We start from the raw sequence: 5,509 nt of genomic DNA, 5'->3' as shown, positions 1-5,509 counted from the left end.
TTTAGGAGGTTTTTATTGGTCATCAACCAATTGAATCTGAGTTCTGGTCACTAACCCTAACCCTGCAAACAACTCTTCTAAATTCTAGTGTCTAAGGTTCTTCTTATTAAAGTAATGTGTTAACGGCATACGGTGGAAGCAAAATGAATATAAGAGTCTAGAAACTACCTAATTTTTTAACAGAAATATGTTAAAACTTTAAACTAAACTACCCGAATCTTCCTATTAATAAATAAAGTTTTTACAACAACATCCAAGAAATTGTATTGAAAACACATGTTTAATATCTTATTAACTTAAATTACTCCCTACTATTATAAACAATAATATTACTACGTGAACTAAAAGATTTTATGTCTTTTAAGAACACTACACTAAAACAACGAGTATATGAAACCATTAAAACTTATTTTGTATGTGTATATACCTAAAGCCTTGAATTAAAATTTGGTAAAAGATTTTATGGCTTTTGAGAATACTACACTAAAAAAACAAGTATGAAATCATTAAAACTTATTTTGTATGTGTATATACTTAAGGCCTTGAATTAAAATTTGGTTTTAGGCCACACGCCCTTATTGTGAAAAATACTTAATTATTTTCTTCCTCACAAACATTACTTTCTTTTGGGTCAAATGCACGTGATGTCTTCACCTATGGGGTCATACTATTCTAACTCCTCATGGACAAAGTTGAGAAAATGGAGACTGACAACCAATTCGGCAGATGAATAGATGAATATTTTGACCAAGGTAAGATCTCCAAATATTAGTCAAGCAACACATGAAAGATGTTGGATGCGAAGGAGAAATAGTAAAAAACTACTTACTATAGGGACAAAATATAAAAAATATTTTAAGAACACGGACATTATTTAAAGGTGGCCTGAATCTGTGGATACTTACTATAGGAGCACTATATGTGGTTTTGTAATTTTACAGATGCACTAATAAATGGTTCACATCGTCTCTGAACGTTTTCAGATGAAGCACCAATTGACGTATGTTAAATTTATTTTCTTATATTTTTAGCAGTTACTATCACCGCATTTACTGCTACCGTGTATTGTGAACAAGCAAACCTCTCTCGATTCTCTAGATATCCGAACAGAGAAATATGTGCAGCTCTATCCTCTCTTTTCAGTAACTTGTCTGTAAATTTATTTATTAAATTTGAAGTTCTTCTATTATTTGATCTTGTATGTTTATTTTGAATCATTATTCATAAGTTCTATAATAAACCGAGGGTCTACCGGAAACAGCCTCTCTATCCCACAAAGGTAGGAGTTAGATCTGCGTACATCCTACCCTCCCCCGACCCCACTTGTGGGATTACACTGGGTATGATGTTGTTGTTGAGGGATTGTACTACGATTGTTCATAAGACGTGATGTCACGCGCTACAAACAACAAAGGATTGTTATGCAATTGGTGAACTGTTTCCTTTTCGCATAGCTTATAAAGTCGCAATTTTGGGTATATCGTTGAATCTTTTTACATATATTCCATTTCCCGAAAATTTTGGAAGTAGGGAAGTATCAATGATACAACTATCACTGACATGCTATTCAAAGTTAAAGCACTCTAACAACAATCTGTTTGCCATTCTTAAATATACTTCATCTGATCCATCAGCCAATCACTTGTCCAACAGCATAAGTAAGAAGCAATGACTAACAAGGTATTAGTTATGGTTGCTTACTTTTTATTCTTACTTTTTCATCCAAAAAAGAAAGTAAACAGCTTGACTAATACCACGTTATTGTTCGACCCAATTTTTCAAAACTGATAAGAGAAAGGACCTCAAAAGAAAACAAGGACCTCAAAAGAAAACAATCTAACCATATACGTTAGCCTCAACTTTATGGAACCTGCAAGTAGTTCTATTAACAAACAATGTAGCTAAAATCCAAGCATGTCATACAACATTTATCGTCACAAAAGCGACAATGGAATTCTTATACTCAAGCAATTCTTGAATATTGTAAAACCCTCAGTGTTTTAAGTAAAAGTTGGAATTTCTTCCAAATGTGACGCTTTGATAAAACTTGCCTCATTAGGAGATAGAAGAAACGAAGTAACTAGCCTTACTATAGCAGGATGTTTCAAATCACTCCCTCCGTCCCAATTTATGTGGCACCATTTGACTAGGCACGGAATTTAAAAAAGAAAGGAAGACTTTTGAAATTTGTGGTCCAAAATAAGCCTTAGATAAATGTGTGGTTGCCGATCATCTCATAAAGTTAGAATTGTTTCTAAACGTAGAAAGGTGACATTCTTTTTGGGACAGACTGAAAAGGCAAGTGTTTCACACAAATTGGGATAGAGGGAGTACTAAATTAGGAAAGATTATCTTACGGAAAACCAAAATTTGCGGAATTGGGCATGTTACACATGACCCAGAGCAAGTCCAGAAGTGAGTTTTTTTTTCTTTTTCTTTTGATAGATGTTGATCATCTATATACTACTTTATTCTTAACATATCCCTGTGGCTGCAGATAGGGGATTTAACGTCTAGATCTCGCTAAACACCTGACAAATGTAAGTGGAGTAGTGGACAAGACATCCCCAAGTAAAAGTGCCTTCCCTAGTTGAAGAATTACCCAGAGTTGCTATACTAGTTTGATTATAGCGGCTTTACAGGACATAGGTTCAACAACCACACAGCACAAGGTTTCAATGTGCCAGCTGAGCTATTTCAGGTTCCAATTTCTGTTTATAATTTTTGCTTAAGAGTACTAATCTACAGCTCCTCCTTTCAACAAAACAGTAAGAAAAGTAACTGTTATAGAAGTAAAGCCCGGATAAGACAAAAAAACAAGTTATATGCAGGCCGAGGGAATAGGTCAACAATAAATCAGACTGACCTAAGCCTCTCAGCAAGCTAAGGTCATATGAACTAGGTGAATATGTTGTTGGTTCAACAACTAGTTCAGATGGCTACCAATGGAATAACAGGGTTTTCCATAGATTCGGAGCAGAATAACTACATACCACTGTATCTGCCAGTCTGTTTTTATCAGTACTAGTGAATGCCATCACACTGCTGCATGCACAATAGTCGAGCACCTTAAAAACAAAGCAGAACAACAACAACTACGCCTTAGTCACAAACTAGTTGTGCTCGGTTACATAAATTCACAACACAAAAAACAAACCAATTAAGCTACGTTGTTCGGACTCCCCAAAAAAAATTGTCGCATTCGTGTTGGATCCTCCAAAAATGCAATATTTTTTGGAGTATCCGACACGCACCCGCGGCATTTTCGAAGAGTCTAAGCAACATAGCAATTTAGCGATTGCAAACTCAAGATTCCACTAATAACCACCTACTTTTAAACAAACCAATTAAGCCGTTATTTGGACTCTCCAAAAATAGTCGCATCTGTGTCGGATCCTCCAAAAAAATGCACTATTTTCGGAGTATCCTACACGCACCCCGCGTCATTTTTGAAGAGTCTAAACAACATCGCAATTAAGTGACTGCAAACTCAAGATTCCTTTAATAACCACATACTTTTACTGAACGCTAAATTAAAACAAACCCTTTTTTCACACGCGATGTGCCGCATCCGTGTCGGATCCTCCAAAAATGCACGTATCCGACACGCACCCGGCGACATTTTCGAAGAGTCTGAGCAACATAACAATTAAGTAACTGCAAACCCAAGATTCCATTAATAACCACATACTTTTACTGAACACTAAATTGAAAACAAAACCCTAATTTCACACGCGATGTGCCGCATCCGTGTCGGATCCTCCAAAACTGCACGTATCCGACACGCACCAGGCAACATTCTCGAAGAGTCTGAGCAACATAACAATTAAGTGACTGCAAACTCAAGATTCAATTAATAACCGCCTACTTTCATTGAACCCTAAATTGAAAACAAAACCCTAGTTTTCTACGCCCGATGTGCATTCAAAGTACAACCACTTCTCCAAATAAAAAGAAAATTGGCTGAATCACAGGGAAAATCAAAAGAAAAAGAGAGAAGCAAAATTCACGTTGAAAAGAACAAAACATAAAAGTATGATAAAACAATAACAAGCAAACTAAAAACTTGCCTCAACAACAACAACATACTCAGTGTAGTCCCACAAGTGGGGTCTATGGAGGTTAGGATGTACGCAGACCTTACCCTACCTTTGTGGGGTAGAGAAGTTGTTTCCGATAGACCCTCTGCTCGAAAGAAAAGAAAACTAAAACTAAAAAAATTGCCTCAAATCAGTAAATTCAATTCTTTTCAAAACCCCATTCCTCTTAATAAAAAAAATCTAGCACAGATGACACAGATTGAAACCCATTTTACATAATTAAATCTACCACAAAACCTATCCAGAAAATTAAGCAGATCCACATGCATTCTGTATATTTGCACACACATACAGAAAAATAAAAAAAGTAAAAAAAGTAACATGTATATTTGCATAAACCTAAAAGCAGAGAGAAAAAAAGAAATACCCAAATCAAGAAACAAAAGAGACCTAAGCCAGCATCATCCAAGAATCAATGGTTTGGCTAAATTCCCTTAGAGTTGTATGTAAGAAAATATATACCTAGCCAAATATGTATGTGTATGCACGCATCTACATACAGATTAGAAGACTAGTGTGCAATATCTTTGTTTTTCTTGGGAAGTGAGAGACAAGGCAAAGATGAAGAACTCAGCTGAATTTAATATTGGATTTGTTGCTCTGCTGTCACAGAGTAAGAACAATTTTTAATTTTTTATTGCTAAACTAAATGAGAAAGAATTAATAAATGTCTTTTTACAATTTTACCACTGGGATTCACAATACCGGGGGGTCGTTGTCATTTGGTTCAAAATTAGGATATCCCGAATTATATACGAGATAAATTTAATTTCAAAATTTACACAGGGGTAATGTTTACCTCTAAATCATTGACTTAGAATAACGATTGAATTTATATTTGAAGATCTAGGGTACACAGATTATACTGACCAAATAATATGCTCTTGATGTTGTTATATATTGACCATTCATGTGGCTGAGAGCCCTCCAACCCGGCACAATAACTCAATTATAAGGGGTCCGTTGTACCACTGAGCTAATAGCCCGTTCGGACAAGCCTCCCATTGGGGGACCGCTATGCCAAAAGCGAGAGAACTCTCATCCCTCTCTTTTCTTTTTCCGCCCTCATATCGCCATCGCCATACTAGGGGAAAGGGTCTGATCAACTTGTGCCAGCCTTAGACAATAAGCTCATGAACTTGGTCTTATTTCACCGTTGAGAAATAAAAGAATACTTCAAGCTCCAAGTTTAACTCAAACGTAGCTTGATAAGTGGTGATTTTATCACTTATTCAGCGTCGTTTACTTACGCTTTTGTAGTTCTTTTAGTATGTATTTGTGCTCTTAGGAAATTCATCGTGTTTCGGGTGTGTGGATTAATAAACGCATAAGAAGCGAAAAAAGAAATAAAATGACAAAATCAGGCTCAAATTTGAAAATTATGAAGTTTGAGACGTCTCAGCTAAACC

At 35.8% G+C, this 5,509-nt stretch overlaps 1 protein-coding gene across 7 annotated transcripts in view; it reads right to left on the bottom strand.

Moving 5' to 3' along the window:
• LOC132068802 (methyl-CpG-binding domain-containing protein 2-like) overlaps positions 1–4,731 on the bottom strand; it is a 17,285-nt gene extending 12,554 nt beyond the window's left edge. Inside the window, exons 1-2 of one of the 7 annotated variants that reach the window (XM_059462537.1) lie at positions 4,468–4,731; positions 2,994–3,068 (exon numbers count right to left, since the gene is read on the bottom strand). The gene's annotated coding sequence lies outside the window, so the exon portion shown is untranslated. Of the gene's footprint in view, positions 1–2,866; positions 3,069–4,467 lie in introns of those variants that run through there. The other 6 variants (XM_059462534.1, XM_059462531.1, XM_059462533.1 and 3 more) reach the window with 6 other exon arrangements.
• Positions 4,732–5,509: the final 778 nt, after the last annotated feature.

Source organism: Lycium ferocissimum, chromosome 8, assembly GCF_029784015.1.
Source record: "Lycium ferocissimum isolate CSIRO_LF1 chromosome 8, AGI_CSIRO_Lferr_CH_V1, whole genome shotgun sequence".
NCBI classification, from domain to species: Eukaryota; Viridiplantae; Streptophyta; class Magnoliopsida; order Solanales; family Solanaceae; genus Lycium; species Lycium ferocissimum.
This window is presented reverse-complemented; position numbering and strand designations above follow the sequence as displayed.